Consider the following 20,852-nt stretch of genomic DNA (forward strand, 5'->3'; position numbering starts at 1 on the left):
ATTGTGTGCTCTGCAGAACTGTTCCAGTGCACATTGTCACTCATATCTGGTGTCTCTATAGCGTGCATTTACAAAGAAAAAAGGTTTCCAGTGTAAGCTAATAGCAGCCAGTCAGTGTCCTTCAAGCGGCTCTGTCAGGCCTACAGTGTGTGCTCTGCAGAACTGTTCCAGTGCACATTGCCACTCATATCTGTTGTCTCTGTAGCGTGCTTTTACAAAGAAAAAAGGTTTCCAGTGTAAGCTAATAGCAGCCAGTCAGTGTCCTTCAAGCGGCTGTGTCAGGCCTACAGTGTGTGCTCTGCAGACCGGTGCCAGTGCACATTGCCATTCATATCTGTTGTCTCTGTAGCGTGCTTTTATAAAGACAAAAGGTTTCCAGTGTAAGCTAATAGCAGCCAGTCAGTGTCCTTCAAGCGGCTCTGTCAGGCCTACAGTGTGTGCTCTGCAGAACTGTTCCAGTGCACATTGCCACTCATATCTGGTGTCTCTATAGCGTGCATTTACAAAGAAAAAAGGTTTCCAATGTAAGCTAATAGTAGCCAGTCAGTGTCCTTCAAGCGGCTCTGTCAGGCCTTCCTTCAGCGTGTGCTCTGCAGAACTGTGCCAGTGCACATTGCCACTCATATCTGGTGTCTCTATAGCGTGCATTTACAAAGAAAAAAGGTTTCCAGTGTAAGCTAATAGCAGCCAGTCAGTGTCCTTCAAGCGGCTCTGTCAGGCCTACATTGTGTGCTCTGCAGAACTGTTCCAGTGCACATTGCCACTCATATCTGGTGTCTCTATTGCGTGCATTTACAAAGAAAAAAGGTTTCCAGTGTAAGCTAATAGCAGCCAGTCAGTGTCCTTCAAGCGGCTCTGTCAGGCCTACAGTGTGTGCTCTGCAGAACTGTTCCAGTGCACATTGCCACTCATATCTGTTGTCTCTGTAGCGTGCTTTTACAAAGAAAAAAGGTTTCCAGTGTAAGCTAATAGCAGCCAGTCAGTGTCCTTCAAGTGGCTCTGTCAGGCCTTCCTTCAGCGTGTGCTCTGCAGAACTGTGCCAGTGCACATTGCCACTCATATCTGGTGTCTCTATAGCGTGCATTTACAAAGAAAAAAGGTTTCCAGTGTAAGCTAATAGCAGCCAGTCAGTGTCCTTCAAACGGCTCTGTCAGGCCTACATTGTGTGCTCTGCAGAACTGTTCCAGTGCACATTGCCACTCATATCTGTTGTCTCTGTAGCGTGCTTTTACAAAGAAAAAAGGTTTCCAGTGTAAGCTAATAGCAGTCAGTCAGTGTCCTTCAAGCGGCTGTGTCAGGCCTACAGTGTGTGCTCTGCAGACCGGTGCCAGTGCACATTGCCATTCATATCTGTTGTCTCTGTAGCGTGCTTTTATAAAGACAAAAGGTTTCCAGTGTAAGCTAATAGCAGCCAGTCAGTGTCCTTCAAGCGGCTCTGTCAGGCCTACAGTGTGTGCTCTGCAGAACTGTTCCAGTGCACATTGCCACTCATATCTGGTGTCTCTATAGCGTGCATTTACAAAGAAAAAAGGTTTCCAATGTAAGCTAATAGTAGCCAGTCAGTGTCCTTCAAGCGGCTCTGTCAGGCCTTCCTTCAGCGTGTGCTCTGCAGAACTGTGCCAGTGCACATTGCCACTCATATCTGGTGTCTCTATAGCGTGCATTTACAAAGAAAAAAGGTTTCCAGTGTAAGCTAATAGCAGCCAGTCAGTGTCCTTCAAGTGGCTCTGTCAGGCCTTCCTTCAGCGTGTGCTCTGCAGAACTGTGCCAGTGCACATTGCCACTCATATCTGGTGTCTCTATAGCGTGCATTTACAAAGAAAAAAGGTTTCCAGTGTAAGCTAATAGCAGCCAGTCAGTGTCCTTCAAACGGCTCTGTCAGGCCTACATTGTGTGCTCTGCAGAACTGTTCCAGTGCACATTGTCACTCATATCTGGTGTCTCTATAGCGTGCATTTACAAAGAAAAAAGGTTTCCAGTGTAAGCTAATAGCAGCCAGTCAGTGTCCTTCAAGCGGCTCTGTCAGGCCTACAGTGTGTGCTCTGCAGAACTGTTCCAGTGCACATTGCCACTCATATCTGTTGTCTCTGTAGCGTGCTTTTACAAAGAAAAAAGGTTTCCAGTGTAAGCTAATAGCAGCCAGTCAGTGTCCTTCAAGCGGCTGTGTCAGGCCTACAGTGTGTGCTCTGCAGACCGGTGCCAGTGCACATTGCCATTCATATCTGTTGTCTCTGTAGCGTGCTTTTATAAAGACAAAAGGTTTCCAGTGTAAGCTAATAGCAGCCAGTCAGTGTCCTTCAAGCGGCTCTGTCAGGCCTACAGTGTGTGCTCTGCAGAACTGTTCCAGTGCACATTGCCACTCATATCTGGTGTCTCTATAGCGTGCATTTACAAAGAAAAAAGGTTTCCAATGTAAGCTAATAGTAGCCAGTCAGTGTCCTTCAAGCGGCTCTGTCAGGCCTTCCTTCAGCGTGTGCTCTGCAGAACTGTGCCAGTGCACATTGCCACTCATATCTGGTGTCTCTATAGCGTGCATTTACAAAGAAAAAAGGTTTCCAGTGTAAGCTAATAGCAGCCAGTCAGTGTCCTTCAAGCGGCTCTGTCAGGCCTACATTGTGTGCTCTGCAGAACTGTTCCAGTGCACATTGCCACTCATATCTGGTGTCTCTATTGCGTGCATTTACAAAGAAAAAAGGTTTCCAGTGTAAGCTAATAGCAGCCAGTCAGTGTCCTTCAAGCGGCTCTGTCAGGCCTACAGTGTGTGCTCTGCAGAACTGTTCCAGTGCACATTGCCACTCATATCTGTTGTCTCTGTAGCGTGCTTTTACAAAGAAAAAAGGTTTCCAGTGTAAGCTAATAGCAGCCAGTCAGTGTCCTTCAAGTGGCTCTGTCAGGCCTTCCTTCAGCGTGTGCTCTGCAGAACTGTGCCAGTGCACATTGCCACTCATATCTGGTGTCTCTATAGCGTGCATTTACAAAGAAAAAAGGTTTCCAGTGTAAGCTAATAGCAGCCAGTCAGTGTCCTTCAAACGGCTCTGTCAGGCCTACATTGTGTGCTCTGCAGAACTGTTCCAGTGCACATTGCCACTCATATCTGTTGTCTCTGTAGCGTGCTTTTACAAAGAAAAAAGGTTTCCAGTGTAAGCTAATAGCAGTCAGTCAGTGTCCTTCAAGCGGCTGTGTCAGGCCTACAGTGTGTGCTCTGCAGACCGGTGCCAGTGCACATTGCCACTCATATCTGTTGTCTCTGTAGCGTGCTTTTACAAAGAAAAAAGGTTTCCAGTGTAAGCTAATAGCAGCCAGTCAGTGTCCTTCAAGCGGCTCTGTCAGGCCTACAGTGTGTGCTCTGCAGAACTGTTCCAGTGCACATTGCCACTCATAATTGGTGTCTCTATAGCATGCATTTACAAAGAAAAAAGGTTTCCAGTGTAAGCTAATAGCAGCCAGTCAGTGTCTTTCAAGCGGCTCTGTCAGGCCTACAGTGCGTGCTCTGCAGAACTGTTCCAGTGCACATTGCCACTCATATCTGGTATCTCTGTAGCGTGCTTTTACAAAGAAAAAACATTTCCAGTGTAAGCTAATAGCAGCCAGTCAGTGTCCTTCAAGTGGCTATGTCAGGCCTACAGTGTGTGCTCTGCAGACCGGTGCCAGTGCACATTGCCACTCATATCTGTTGTCTCTGTAGCATGCTTTTACAAAGAAAAAAGGTTTCCAGTGTAAGCTAATAGCAGCCAGTCAGTGTCCTTCAAGCGGCTGTGTCAGGCCTTCCTTCAGCGTGTGCTCTGCAGACCGGTGCCAGTGCACATTGCCACTCATATCTGGTGTCTCTATAGCGTGCATTTAAAACCAAAATTTGTTTTCACTGTTATAGATTGAATAGCAGTTACTTGTCTTCAAGCGGGTTTGTCAGGCCTACAGTGTGTGCTCTGCAGACCGGTGCCAGTGCACATTGCCACTCATATCTGTTGTCTCTGTAACATGCTTTTACAAAGAAAAAAGGTTTCCAGTGTAAGCTAATAGCAGCCAGTCAGTGTCCTTCAAGCGGCTCTGTCAGGCCTACAGTGTGTGCTCTGCAGAACTGTTCCAGTGCACATTGCCACTCATATCTGGTGTCTCTATAGCGTGCATTTACAAAGAAAAAAGGTTTCCAGTGTAAGCTAATAGCAGCCAGTCAGTTTCCTTCAAGCAGCTGTGTCAGGGCTACAGTGTGTGCTCTGCAGACCGGTGCCAGTGCACATTGCCACTCATATCTGTTGTCTCTGTAGCGTGCTTTTACAAAGAAAAAAGGTTTCCAGTGTAAGCTAATAGCAGCCAGTCAGTGTCCTTCAAGCGGCTCTGTCAGGCCTACAGTGTGTGCTCTGCAGAACTGTTCCAGTGCACATTGCCACTCATATCTGGTGTCTCTGCAGCGTGCATTTACAAAGAAAAAAGGTTTCCAGTGTAAGCTAATAGCAGCCAGTCAGTGTCCTTCAAGCGGCTGTGTCAGGCCTTCCTTCAGAGTGTGCTCTGCAGACCGGTGCCAGTGCACATTGCCACTCATATCTGGTGTCTCTATAGCGTGCATTTAAAACCAAAAAATTAGTTTCACTGTTATAGATTGAATAGCAGTTACTTGTCTTCACCCGCGTCAGGACTACAGCCTGTGCTCTGCAGACCTGTGCCAGTGCACATTGCCAGTTTGCCACTCATATCTGGTCTCACAGTAGCTTGCACGCATAGTACCACTAATCCCCCAAAAAATGACAGGCAGAGGCAGGCCACCCCGCAGGGGCCGTCGTGGTCGTGGTGCTGTGATTCCCTTTTGCCCTAGAATAATGCCCAGTTTTCAGAGGCCACGTACCCTGAACTTGAAAAGTTCTGAGGACATAGTTGACTGGCTAACACAGGACACCCAATCTTCTACAGCCTCCGCTCGGAACCTTGACGCACCATCCTCCTCCAGCTTAGCTTCAGGCACCTCTCAAGATTCCACTCACCCGCCTGCCGCCACCACCAAAACTAGCACCAGAGACGCTTTACTTGGTATGTCAGAGGAGTTATTCACACATCCGTTTGAATGAGTGATGTGCAACCATTATTGCCAGAGGATGTAGATAACAGGGATATGTCTCAGACAGGCAGCATTAAACACATGGAGGTACGGTGTGATGATGATGATGTTGTACCCGCTGCTACTTCCTTTTCTGAGTTGTCAGATACAAGTGAAGCGGTTGATAATGACGATGCGTCCATGGATGTCACGTGGGTGCCCGCTCGGCAAGAAGAAGAACAGGGCGAAAGTTCAGATGGGGAGACAGAGAGGAGGAGGAGACGAGTTGGAAGCAGGGGGGGGTCGTCGCAAGGAGCTAGTAGTCAGACAGCATGCATCGGCACCCGGGGTCAGCCCGACAGCACGCCAATCAACGCATGCTGTGTCCACCACCAGAATGCCATCATTGCAGAGCTCAGCAGTGTGGAATTTTTTTTGTGTGTCTGCCTCTGACATCAGCGATGCCATTTGCAACCTGTGCCAAAGGAAACTGAGTCGTGGGAGGTCCAACACCCACCTAGGTACAACTGCTTTGCGTAGGCACATGATCTCACATCACAAATGCCTATGGGATCAACACATGAGTACAAGCAGCACGCCTACTCTAAGCCGCCATCCTCCTCCTGGTCCAGCATCTTCAGCCACGTCAACCACTGCTGTCCTCCTTGCCCCCTCTCAACCATCCGCCACTCCGTCTCCCGCCTTGAGCAGTTCCCGCTCATCTGCCCACACTCATGTGTCTGTCAAGGACATGTTTGAGCGTAAGAAGCCAATGTCACAAAGTCACCCCCTTGCCCAGCGTCTGACAGCTGGCTTGTCCGAACTATTAGCCCGCCAGCTTTTACTATACAAGCTGGTGGAGTCTGAGGCATTCACAATTTTTTTTAGCTATTGGGACACCGCAGTGGAAGTTACCCGGCCGAAATTTCTTTTCACAAAAGGCAATCCCCAACCTGTACTTGATTGTGCAAAAGGAAGTAATGGCATGTCTGGCACACAGTGTTGGGGCAAGGGTCCATCTGACCACTGATACCTGGTCTGCAAAGCATGGTCAGGGCAGGTATATCACCTACACTGCGCATTGGGTAAACCTGCTAACGGCTGACAAGCATGGAATGCGTGGCATTGCAGAGGAGTTGGTGACACCGCCACGACTTGCAGGCAGTCCTGCTGCCACCTCCTCTACTCCTCCTACTCCATCCTCTTCCATAACCTCCTTGGCTGAGTCCTCTTCTGCTGCTGCGTCTTGCTCCACATCAACGGCACCCCCCCAGCTCCCCAGGTACTATTCCACATCCCGGATACGGCATATCTGCCAAGTGACCCTATGTAGGGGGAACAGTCTCTATTCTGCTCTGTGTCAGTGTGTATCAGGGGCTTTGAGGACAGGTGTCAATTCATATCTGCCAAGTGACCCTATGTAGGGGGAACAGTCTCTATTCTGCTCTGTGTCAATGTGTATAATGGTCTCTGAGGACAGGTGTCAATCCATATCTGCCAAGTGACCCTATGTAGGGGGAACAGTCTCTATTCTGCTCTATGTCAGTGTGTATCATGGTCTCTGAGGACAGGTGTCAATCCATATCTCCCAAGTGACCCTATGTAGGGGGAACAGTCCCTATTCTGCTCTGTGTCCGTGTGCATCAGGGGCTCTGAGGACAGGTGTCAATATGTCATATGTCAGGTGTCAATCCATATCCATTGTAATTTAGGAATGTTAGGTGATTTCTGCCCTTTATGGATTAACCAGACTCTGCATCAACTGTGTAATTTTCCATGGGAGTTTTGCCATGGATCCCCCTCCGGCATGCCACAGTCCAGGTGTTAGTCCCCTTGAAACAACTTTTCCATCACGTTTGTGGCCAGAAAGAGTCCCAGTTGGTTTTAAAATTCGCTTGCCCATTGAAGTCAATGGCGGTTCGCCCGGTTCGCCGGTTCGCGAACATTTGAGGAAGTTCGCGTTCGCCGTTCGCGAACCGAAAATTTCGGGTTCGCGACATCACTACATAGCAAGTGTATCAGAAAATGGAGTTTACATTAAAGGGACACTATGGGTACCTAGACCACTCCATGTCAATGAAGTGGTTTGGGTGCCAATTCCCCCTGTTTTACCCTGTAGCTGGAAACATTGCTTTACTGCCGATGGTGATGTTTACATTGCAGGGTTTAAATTCCTCTAGTGCCTGTTACTCAAACAGTCACCAGAGCACTTCTCAGGAAATAGCAGTGCGATTTATATCAGTTGGTCTCATGAGAAAGCATTGAATCAGTTGATTCATCCATTTTGATGACCAAAAGTTGGTGTGGCACACTGGAAACTGGAGGCGCAAGGTAAAGAACATCAGTAAACTCACCTTTGTAACCCTTGAAGCTGGGGCCCAGTCAACTAAATGTTCACAGGACACTGTAATGTTAGGAATACTCGATTGTGTTCCTAATGCTTTAGTGTTCCTTTAAAATTAAACACCTTAATTTAAATATTGGAGGTAACATTCACTGTATTTCATAGAAACTCGAAATCATTTAACAATGACAGAGTTTTACAAGTGTGAAAGAAGAAAACATTAACAAAACACAAGGATTTTGCAGTTATCTGTCTATTTTCCAAAATCTTCAATCTCTTTAACGACAATGGGGTATAATAATTGAGGTTATTGGATAGGCACGTTGTCTATTATTTAATGAAAACAAATATAAATGGGACTGGTATTCCATATATAAGAAATAAAAAAACTCAACAGCAGGAATTTGAGTGCACATTTTGTCTGGAAAACTAGTCTTATTGTACTTTTAACACTTGTCAGTGGCTTTATTTTATTTTATATGCCTTCATATGATGCAATACAAATCCTTGAGATATCTATTCATCGAAACATTCCAGTTCTCATTTTTCTAGATATTTAATCATTCTGTCAGACACTGTGTTTATTCGATTTTTATCAATGGCGCATTCAATTTCTTACTGTATGTCATAGTCAACAGGTCATTCGAAAGTAATGAAGTGCAAGCTTCTCTATGTTCATAACTATATTCAACATGATTTTGTGAAAATAATAGGGAACATGACTGACACATAAAGAGTTGGTTATATCAGTCAATAAGTGTTTGCTCTGCTTTTAACCATCTCATCTATCTGTGTTTGACGGTTGAGTATATGTTTTCGTAAAAATGAATGTACTGCTTTGGCTATCCTATAAGTGAAGGGATTCTTTGTCTAAATATCCTTTAATCATACTCTCTCTATTTTTCATGATGATTTGTGAATAGTATAATTTACTAAAAAGTCCATTATTTCCTGCCCTGATTAACGGTCAAGGATAAAACTATATGCATATACCTACTCTTTGACAATACAATATCAATATCAGAGTTTTATTAAAGCACATTTTATTGAAGGAACATGCCATTCTAAAGTGCTAAGGGCAAATTAAAAATTCTGTGAAGTCAATATATTAACTGTTGAATTGCAGTGATTTTGTAATTGATTTTTACAATACTAGGTGAAATAAGCCTCTTTGGAAAAAAAATTTCTCCAAGTTGGCTATTATTCCCTAAAGGTATGTTGCTTGAAATGTCACTTACTGCAACAGCCTCACACAATCCAGGTTTATTACATTTGTTTATGGTCTCTTGGTCAGACGTGCTATGAAATGTTGGCAATTTACCCAGTAGTGGGTATCTGTATCTGTAAATAATTCCTGAATTGAACCAGTTAAATTGTTAAAGGTGGGGATATCATCATCTGTTACTCTTTGTGTCTCCACTGGAAGAAGTTTGCCCAGACCGACTTCTAATCCCAGTCTAGCCGTGGTAAGATGGTACACAGATTATCTAAATCTAGAAGAAAACTGTGATATGCATTTCCCAGCTTAAATCAACTGCGTATTTTAATGAAAGGGATGAAAGGTGCTAAAAACATATAGATGTAATAAAATGGTAGATGTGGTGCCTTTAAATGTCCTTAGAGGTATATGTAATGACAAAAAAGAGAAAAATGAGAACTGATAGCGTAGTAGTCATTGAGAAGTTGAGAAAATAAGGAATACGATATACACTTACATCCAGCTTCCACTGAAGCAACTCAGCAATATGATCCTGCCTACGGATATAGTGTAGATCTTATGTATCCAATGGTAGTTCCTTGTACGGTACCTCATATTAATAGAAGAACAAAAAAAAGGTAATACTGTGATACTTACTATATAGGATTCCAGATGTAGGTATGTATATGGAATTACACTAACATGTTAAGGAACATAACAATAGCTTCCAGGATGTAGCGTGGAGTGGTATGATCCCTACTCTCGGATGTATAGGTTGTACAGATTTTCTCTGTGCAGATATATAAGAGAATAAAAATATATTATATATTGTGCACCATGATGTAAAAGTGTAAAATAGACAAAACTACTTGCTCAGTCCTAAGGGCATAGGTGGTTTGTATCCCAACCAACGACATAAGGATCAGGAGATGGCAGTATTAAGGTCCAAGATAAAAAGTACAAACAAAATATCACCAGAGATCCCTAAAGAGGATCTCTATTATAAATGATAAAAAAATATATGTGTAATAAAAAAGCAGATAAGGAAATCAAAGTTCAAAATTATTATTATAGTCTGCCTATGTATCAGAGCCTAAAACGCCCCTGTTTGGTTCTGGGACACAATTCCTCACGGTTAATGTTAAGGTTAATGATTTGCTTTTTTTTTACAGCAACCAGGTATATATAATCTCAAATGCAGGATGTCCAGTGCTTATACCACATATAACTATTCTTGATATATAAAAAAAATTGGGTGAGTCAGCTTGACAATCGTGCTAAGCGTTACTATTTATGCCTGTAATACATTTTGTCTATGCTCCATACGTTGTAACACCACAGCTGCAAAAATAAAGAATAAAAAATAAAATAAAATAAAAAATTAGGTGTAGGGAAAAGGGAACATTAAAACCAACTTTATTGATAAGGTTTGTAAATTTCAAGATTTCCACGTCAAGTGATCGGTGCAACTCTGGTGCTCAGATATAAGACGCTAAAACACCTATGTGAGTTAAAGCTCTAGAGTGCGCTGAGGTGAATAGAAAATTAAAAGCTCCCAAATAAACCCGCCAAAAGTTAAAGCTGTGCCATGTAAATAGCCAGCACGGCTTCAACAAAAGGGCGGTGTGAGTATATCTAAATGCATGTAAGGAAGCCAAGCCTAAGGAAGTATGGAGCGGCTCCAACAAAATGTGTCAAAAGGGCGTGATAAGTCTCCACTGTGGGCAAGATTCACAAAAGTTGTATAATACAAAGAGGTGTAAAATGCAATAAATTAGCAAAATCAGTTACACACTTTATGAATATATGACAAAAAGAAAGGTCACAATATGAAAGAGGGATAAAATTAAATACATGAATAAAAACATGGGAAGAAATAATACATACAACAGACAAGCAATATGTAAATAAAGTTTAAATAGCTAAAGTAAGCTATGCTAAGAATATATAAAAAATCAAATCAAATATAAAATTTAGACTGTATTAAAACATTTTTTGACAGTTTTAGAAACTGGAGAACTGCAGTGTTCGTCATACTTACTTATGGAAGGCCACAAACTTCAATATGCATATCATGTTTTTTGTACTGCATATAGTATTTTTGATTGTGTATTTTTTTTAATGATATTTGATTTAAATTTGTGAATATTATTAAAAGATTTATCTGTGTTTTTACAAGCAATACATCTTCTGCATTTAAAAATAAACATTGTATGTAAAAAAGTTTTCTTGTGATCAATTAGTTTTTTTGTCACAATGGTTCTTAAGTTTGGGGTTCCTTTAAAAACAAGTTTTGGTTTGTCAGGTGTAATATCTCTTAAAATGTCATCTTCCTTTAATATACTCCAATTTTTTTTTTGGTTTTTATTTGTTGCTTTTGTTGGTATAATCCAATACTACTGGTAATGTAATGTCCTGTTTTTCCCTTTTTTCTATTTTAGAAGCGTATTCCTGTCTAGATTCCCTATACTATTTATGAGGGTATCTAAATTATTAGCACTGTATTTTTTCTCCACTCATTTCTTTTCAAGGTATTGTATTCTTCATTGAAAATTATAGGGCCTGTATAATTTATGTTTAGTATTAATAGTAAGGTATACTATTATTACATGGAGAGTAATGGCAGGTTGTAAGGTCTATGAATGTGTTCATAAGGAACCTTTTTAAAATAAGTGCACGTTTTACGAGAATTATTTTCAACATCATGACTGACAAATTTATTTACATCAATATATGCAGAAAATTGATAAAAAATTGTGAGTTTGGGGTATATTTCAAATGTGGCACTTACAGTTTTTGGCATAGGTTAAATATTCCAGTTCCCTTCCTTGGGGGACTGTTAGTAGTTAATCTGTCCTTCCTTTTTTGGCATTTTTTGCTTGCTCTTCTTCCTCTCGATACAAGCTTATTTTCTTTCTTTCTTTCCTTTTTCTCTTTGATAGGATGTACATGTTTGTGGTATCTCTTTGGATACTCTACAAAATTCTCATAGAAATCAAAGTTGGTGTCTCAAGATAATACAAAAGTAAAAGACAAGTCAGGGCTGCGCCACATAAACTAGGATAACATAAAGTAAAATATAAAAAATAAATAAATAAAATAGAATAAAATAAATACTGTGAGTCTTTTTCCAGATGTGCAAATTGTCACATATACATTTTTCTCTTATTCAGCAGGTAGGTTCAACTGTGGTTCCTAGGTTCTTTATACTTGGGGGGTCTTGTTGTCTTTAGTCTCCGTATGTGGGTGAGAAGAAGACAGAATAACCTAATAGTGCAGTAAGTCATGGCTAAATAGGCCTGTTATTAATAATAATAGTATTGCACTCACATTTGAGAGAGCTATAGCCAGCTCTAGTATGAATCGCCTATAGTGGTATAATCCCCACTATTTGGGATATGGTGGTAGTAGGTCTCAAGATAATGTGTAAAATCTACTTCTTTTGAATACATTTTCTGGAGACAGTGATATCCTTAACTTTTGTCTCATGAGTGTTCTGTTTTTTTCCTTTGAGTTTTTGGAGGTAAATATTGAATGCTACTCTTGCGATCAATTATGGAAATATGGTATTTGTTCTCATTTTAATTATTTGTATAATAGTGTGTATGTGTAGATTTAATTGGCTTTTTTGAGGGGATGGGGTTTGTGCACAGAGGGGAGGACATTTAATCTTAAAGATTTCAGTCACAAAAAACAGATGAGACATGTGATTTTATATTGAAAAGGTAAATAAAAACACTGAGGGCACTGTCACCTTTTATTCTTTTTGGTATTTCTCAGCATAACACTTCTACTGTAGCTTGATTAGGGCAGAAAAAGACAGTTAATTCTCACTTCATGTAATCTGAATAACAGTCATCTTATTTTACAATGGGATTATCTTAGCAGGCTGACTTCACCATTAGCTATTAGAAGACCCCGGGTGTAGGCAGCATTTTATTCAGCCTGCAATACCTTATGTATTTATGGTCAATTCGAATTGATTCCTCCGGGGGAAAAAATATTTTACGTCTGGTGCTCCAGAATTTGTTCATACAATATGGAGAGATTTTGCCCACACAAACGGCTCAGGAAAATGGTTTGGTCCATCCAAAAGGGTGCAAAAACGGGCAAATTAATATATATATATATATACATACACAGTAAGTGTTTTTATTTATTGTGTGTTCACTTGAAAAGTACATACAACACAAATTATTTTGCACTGAAAAAATACTGCACATTTGGTTTATACACTTTATAGTTAATAAAGCACTTTATATTTATATAAAATATTTGACATTTGTATTGCATTTTACAATTGTATGTGCTTTTTACTGATATTTTGATTGTCTGACTTTGTAAAATAAGGCAATTCAAGCTTACCTGATATACGTAATTTTGGTAATACTTGTATTTTGGTTTGTAGCTACTAACTTAACCATGATATATAAGACACACGAGTTTTATCCTCTATCTGAAACACTATACTAAACATTTATTTGGAAATTTCATACAGCACACAAAATCACTTAGTATAGGGTAACCAAGGTGGCTATTAATATAAAATTTGAGGCCGGTCCGATACATATGGCAAGCATTTATGACAATGTCACCACAATCATGACCTATGTGGTTTTGAAAACATGTTCTAACTGTACTTAGTTCATAAAGTTATCACCTTGACTGTATTTGTTGCTATGGTGCTTCTTGTTGCCAGTATACAGATATGTACTAATTAATAGACTCTTTCCAACTGTCAAAGAATTTGTAAAATGTAAGATATAAACCAATGATTAATTAGAGTTGAAGAGAGTGTCTTTTATTATTTTTAACGCAAAGAGAGAGAAGCTCTTATTCTTCAAGGCTGAAATCAAGTTAAAAGCATTTTTGTTTCCTAAACTCTGATATACTGAAACTTGCTCTGCACCATTAATCTACAATAGTCTGCTTGACATTTTCAACATCTTTGCTCTTTTGTAAATGGCTTCTGATATGTTCTCCGCCACTGGTACATGAAAGTCCAGCACATTCCAAATTGTTTTATGACACATTTCATTGAGTGGTCATTCAGGATTGCAAGTTTTAAACTATTATAAGACTACATATCCCATGACCCTTCATCTACCACTTCCTGCCATAGAAAATGTCTCCAAGGTTCCGGTCATTAGCCTTAATTAAAGTCCTATAACAAAAATTTAATTTAATCTGATCAGTTGGATGTTACACTCTATCTTCACACTGAACTATCAAGATGACTCTAGTTACCTTTGTCTCATTCACAGTTCTCTATCTAAATTCAATGACATCCAGGTTGTCAGATGGGGGACTAACTCTCGGTGCAAGAAGAAAAGAAACCGCACTCCACTTTCACAAAAAACGGTTGCTTAGCTGAAGCAGGACCAGCAAATCCAAATCACATATGATAAAACAAGAAACAGTCTTTAGGTACTCACAGAATTAAAGTCATAGGCAGCTTTATTGTATCAGGAAAACAGAGCAACGTTTTGACCTATAAATAGGTCTTTATCAAGCTTTTTCTTATTTTATTCTGGGTAGCAGTCCAACAAATCTTCTTTTGTATCATTCGCTAAAGTTTAACGTAAGCATCTGACCCTTTTATCTTTCACCACCTTAAACGGTGCTTTCTTTCTCCTTGCATACCTTTTCTTCTGGAACTCCTCTATTTCCACTTGTGACACCTCAATCTCTGATGCTCAATCCTTGCAGCTGCATGGCTACTACTTCATTGCCCAGAAGTCCCTGCCAGTAAACTAACATTCTTATTGCATGGACTTTAAGAAACATTAGTGATATTTCTGAATGGTGATATTTCAACATTCCATGCCTTTTCTAAACTATCTTTAGCTGCAGCACTATAGGCATGAACATGACAGAAATTATATCACATAGGCATAACGAATATACCTTGCGAAACCTTCAAATAGAGCATTTACAATATATTGCATTGTACAGATGTCACTGCTTCTAGCCATCAAGCAAGTCTTCAATAATTGAATCATTTCTCTGTTCTACTACCATTCCTCAATCTGCCAAGGTGTTTTAGAAATCAGCTATTGTTTTGACCTAGGCAATGCATTTGAGCTCTGTTTCATATTGAGTCTATTGTGGATTTTTAATTCTCAATATTTCACTTTACCCTTTACAGAATAAAAAAAAAAAAAACACATATTACCATTTGGTACATATATAAAGCATATGTACATGTAATATTGCAATATAGCTGTTACGGTTACTGCCAGGCTAGCTGGAAGCTGGACCGCCTGGATAATCTTGATCCCAGTGTAGAGAGTGAGGAGAACCGCTGCAGCTAGTATTCCATACGAATCCTGTAAATGTAGAACAATCCCACTAGCTATTAAACAGCTAGGATACTCTTTCCCCCACAAAACGAGTCGAAGCTGCGATTTGAAGGTCAAACAAGAACTGGCTTTAATGGCACACAGGGATCGGTATTTATGCAAGTCTCAGGTCCAGGGGCAGCCCCCTCTGGACCTGATGGGATACAGGAATGTTACAAGGTATCAACCAATCAGAATACAATGCATCGTTTGAATTTGTTACCGCCCAGCTTTGAGATAATGAATCGGTTTTGACAATACAATTATCTCCAAGCGCCTAAACACCACGTTTCTATAGCCCCAGTCTGGATGTAATAGTTCACCGAAGAGCGCCTCAAACCCACAAACCATATACTTAGTCTATTCGTTATAAAGTCCGTTCGCATATTTGGTCCCTGAGCCTGAGATGGCAGCCATGTTTTTGAGTGTTTCAATAGGCAGCGGGACCTCGGCATCAAACTCATGGAACGAGTATCGGCCAGAGTTGTGCACGAATCCCCGCTCTCTGGCTGAATGTTTCAGCTGTTCGGGAGACGAACGTAGACCGCCGTGAAGGGGGTACTTAACCTGCAGTTAACCGCAACATTCCACATTCTAATTGAGGCCACACGCCAGGCTGTAGGTGGTCCCCGTTTGTGACCCTTTCAGTAGTTAGATTATCGGGAGATAAGGCACGAACGGGAATGCCCGGAGGCCGTCAATTAACCTGTGGTTAACCGCAAACCGCATTGCTCTGGGCGATCAAGTGATCACATGCTCCTCCAGTATGGTGGTCGGCCGTTTGATAGTAAGAAAGGTGACCGGGGTTAAGTGGCGGCACACGCCAGGGACCGGTGGTCCGTTGTTCGTTTCACAAATCAGTGCACGTAATCCTTTCGTGAGTACAGTATAAAATGCAAGTACCGAAGCCCCATATAACAAAGAACGTCATAATGTTTGTCTGTAACGGTTTTGTAACAATAGCTACCTGACATTTGAAAATCAAAAGGTATTGAATGATCATGTGCGTTACATTGATTTAGCAATGCACAATTTAAGCAACCTGCTTTTATTTAAATCCTTAATTGATGTACAGTACAGGCATTTATTTATCTTCTTCATAGTTCTTGCTTTTACACTTACAATGACTTGGCTTTTAGATCTTTGAAAAGTATTAGTGTTTAGTGCTGACGTACAAAATAACTTTCAGTAATAATAGAATGTAATGGTGGAATTCCTCCATCAAAGAGGAAGAGTGCACTAGAGATAATTTAACCTAAAATTGGGAAGGATTAGGTACAAATTGGTATGATTTGTTCTATCTTCATCGTGCTTTTATCTTGCAATGATGATGTAAGGCAATCATGATGAAAAATAGTTGCTCTGCTGAAAACACTGAAAACTATTTTTCAAGAACACACTGTGTTTGTAGCAATTTACTTCTCATGTTGCAGTGAGTTCAGCGCTGGATCCTGGTTGGTTAAAAATCAATGTTTAATATCAATGTGAAATGACTTTAATAGGGCCGCCCTGAGGCTGGCATCTGTTCTGTTTGTGGGTGGGCAGGGAGGCACTTTACCCTGAGCTCTTCCTGCTCTGCTCCCTCACACGCACCACAGTGATGCTGGAGCTGGGATATGACTTCACTCCAGCTTTGGCATCACTAAGCGGTGCGCGAGGGAGCAGAGCAGGAAGATCAGAGCTCCTTTGCCGCCTACATTGAACACCTGCACGCCCGGCTGCCCAGCACCACAGGAACAAGCCCAGCTATCCCATCGGACCCCAGGGATATTGAGAACCCACACCAACACTCCCAAAGATAGGGAGCCTAGGTGGATTGAAATTTAAAAAAATTATAAATTGTGAGTGTGTTATTATCAGTGTTTGGGTGTGTGTCTGTCAGTGAGTGTGTATGTGTCTCTCAGTGTGTGAGTGTCTGACTGTGATTGGGTGTGTCAGTGAGAGTGTATATGTGTCTGTCAGTGAGTGTGTCTGTCAGAAGTAGAAAATATATACAGAGATAAAATATAAAATAGTATATATATATATATAAAATACATACATACACTTATAGAAGGTCAGATTCTGTACTTCAAGCAAGGTTTGGGAATCCCTGTTGCCTCCCACTTTAATATTATATTGAGCACCTATTCCGTACTTCTGTAACTAGTGAGTGTATGTGTGTTTCAGTGAGAGTGTGTCTGCCAATGAGTGTGTATGTATGTCTGTCAGCGAATCTGTATGTCTGTCAGTGTGTGTGTGTCCGACAGTGAATGTGTATGTGTGTTTCTGCCAGTGAGTGTGTATGTATGTATGTCTTTCAGTGAATGTGTATGTCTGTAAGTGTGTGTGTGTGTGTCAGTGAATGTGTATGTGTGTCTGTCAGTGTGTGTATGTGCGTCAGGGATGCCCAAGTTCCGTGATGCCTAAGGGAGCACAAAGCCAAAATACACTACTGCATATAACATCAACAAAGGGTCACAATGGGAGACCATATAGCTTGCCATCACCTACAGGTGATATCTCATACCCAGTATATATCAATATGTATCCACATCATCATGCTTTATCATGGATTCAGATTCAAGGCATGAGGAGATAGAAAATAAAAGTTGTGGTAGATGGTCAGAGAAGCAGTGGCTTTGAAGAACTACAGAGTGTGTAATCCCTCTGCAATTACACCTTTCCCACTGCTTTTAATTGTTACTCCAAGCACAATGACTAATTTCATGATTTGAAGTTGACATGGTGCCTGGAGTCTGAACATGCATTATTTCGCTAAGGAACCCTGCACAAATGGAGTTTAGCCCCTTTGCTGCTGGAGGAAATGTCCCAGAAGTGTCATTGGGGCATCTTAGTCATGTAGGAACAAACGTTTTGCAAACCTTGAATTCACATCACCAGCCATAGAGCACTTGGCAGAAACCTAGGTAAGAGGGCAATCCTCATTACAGAAAAAGTGGGATTAGGGTTCTCCTGGCATTATAATCACTATTGTCGACTCTAGTGATTATGTTGCTTTTAGTATTCCTTGAAAGATGTCTCTGTGCTTATGCTCCTGGATATATGCAGACACCTATGAACTGACTTTGCATTCTCACAATGTGTCAATGCTTGTGCAGTCAGGTGAATTTTACACCTTTTTTTACATATGTGTGAGTAAATTAAATGGTATAGCCCCCAAAGGCAACTGCAATTATATACATGTCAACTGCATACATAGAGTTATGCCATAATTTTTCTCTCTACGTTTTTTTTCAAAATGAACCAAGGCTATAATTGGGAAACATGTTTAATATATATATATATATATATATATATATATATATATATATATATATATATATATATATATTCATTGTTTCTGGCCATTGTTTTTAAACAATTATGGTCATTTTGTGGTTTAAGTTCCACCATACATTATGTTCACAAGTCTCGATCCACATACTAATACTCGTACAAGGTACCTAGGTACTCCGACAAAAATTCGACCTTCATCTACGATACAACTACATTCGGCACTCATTTGGCCTTGCTAAATCTAATTACCAAACCTTACATCTTACTATCTCACGTCCCATCGGGTCCTCTTTGGGCCTTACTTCTACAAGCTACCATGCGTTACAATCCCATTCCGTATGTTTACATCTGAAACTCACTCAGCCTGGCCAATTTGACTTTCTAAACGCTACCTTTCACACATTATTCTGAACGTCATCATCAGCATAGCGATTATTTACACCACCAGCAGGAAAAATAGGCCATTAAGTACAGATGATGAAAAAATTCCTCTTTCTGATGATCAACCAGGTACCAAATCAGTCACACTGCATCTTCCTTCATATTAACTTTTGGAAAATGCTTAACCGCAAAGTCCAAATTAAACAATGTACTGCCAAAAGCTAAACATGCACAAATCTGCAACTTATGGCAATTATCTTAAGAATGTTACACAATTTGATTTACCTTTTGTCCTTATTAGTAAGGCAGAAATGTCAGTGCTACCTGTTTTATAACGACTATCTAACTATTCTATGCTTACCCTATTACTACAATGGATTAGGGTATTGCTCTAATATCATGACATGCAAGGAACGTCATTGGTAAAGAAGGAGTTAAACTCACTTTTGATGCATGAAGGAATTCTGGGCTGTTTATAATGCCTTGGCAAACTGAAACAGGACTCACCGTATTATGTATGTAAGGTCTCTTAAAACCAAGAAACATGACTATCAGATGCAAATTCCTTTAAAATGGAAATAGAAAATGTATTTAAAGGATATTACTTTGGCGTTACAATTTATATTGGTAATATAGCAATCAACATGCAATTGTTTGGCTAAATCTCTTTTGCAATATCATTACTACCAACACGAGATTTGACATATTTAGCTATTTTATGGCTGGAGTGAAATACAATCAGCTCCAACAGAAACAGATTTTGAAACTTACATTAAAATGTGTCCAACTTTTTACAAGGGTTTCGGAAATGCTGTTAAAAGTCTATAACAAGGCGCTGATAATGATGCAATTTGCAAGTGTACAGTGTAGAAAAACCTTTGGCAATCATCATACACCTTAAGCCTATCGATTTGACTAACAATTTTATTGTCACATATTCCTTAGCAGAAACTTAGATGCTTTTTCTTCCCAATGTACTTTAATAAAGTTATATAAACCCTTTAAGAATTGTGATGCTCATTCACTTCATAGATCTAGTACTGAATGTTACTGCATTACTGTTACTTTTGAAGAGAAGTCAAAAAGACCAGAGTTGTTTATTTTTATACATTGAATTATACTTGTTTAACAATGATATATATCATTGTGCCATCTGTTCTGTTAATGATGCGTTGTCTGTACAATATGCAGAATTAACAAACAAAGAGAAATTGAGGCATACTTAGCTGTTTAAAGAAGGATTGTTCTATGTCTTAAAAGAGACTACAAAACAGGTGGGTAACTTATACATTATACACCTGCTACTAACACACATGCACCTGCATCTCCTTATCTCACTCTTATACTTACCCTCATTCCTCCTCTCCTCTTCACCTTGCCTTCTCTTATATTCCTTCAGCCCTATCAACTCTCCATGGGGATACTACCATGCAACCTAAATTGGATTTAAACATCCCTGGATTATATATGGGAATGTGGTGAGACACGTGGCCACCCTATGGGTAAGCCTCAATCAGTAGGCTAGAGACCCTCACACTGGAATTTACGCCCTTAGAAATCCCACCTTAGAGGGCAGGGCAATTGTTAGCACCATAGACTTGGAAGTCGCTGACCCTACATGAAGTGGGGACGGTTTAGGATAACTGATAACCCCAAAATAAGCTGATCAATAGGGGTCACCCTTTCCCTTTCTCAAAACACCACCTCATATAACTGATGTATGTGCATCCAGGGGCTATCTTATCTCGACTTATTTTTTTTTTTTATATATATCTCACTTAATCTCATCGCATCTCAGTTTATGATACTTTGCATGGTTTACTAATTGATTTTTGCTATGCCTGAAATATTCTCATTGTATAATGCTAGACCATAACGCGTGTCTGTAAAATGTTGAATTACTAATATTCTACTTGGAGCCTGCATGCTCCTTCTTTTCTCTATACTCTCTTGAAAAAAAAAAAACAATAAAAATAAGATTTACAAAAACACTTATAAATTAAACTAGAATAGAAAAAAAAGATAAATAACTGAACAAAAGAAAAATAATGTCAGCAATCCTAGGGCTAGGGGACTCTCTCAAAGACCCCCAGAGGAAATGCCCAGCAAAAAGAGGAAAAATAGGTTATGCCTAGTAATAAACAGCTCGCTATAATAAGCCAGATGAGATAAAACAAAGAGCAATAATACAAGTTATGAGGAACAATCTAGTAATCAAAATACTACCTACCTACTTACCCATGCAGAGAGCACTTTGTTGTCTTTTTTATGGTCTTCATG

The sequence above is a fragment of the Pelobates fuscus genome, chromosome 1 (genome assembly GCF_036172605.1).
Source record: "Pelobates fuscus isolate aPelFus1 chromosome 1, aPelFus1.pri, whole genome shotgun sequence".
NCBI lineage: Eukaryota > Metazoa > Chordata > Amphibia > Anura > Pelobatidae > Pelobates > Pelobates fuscus.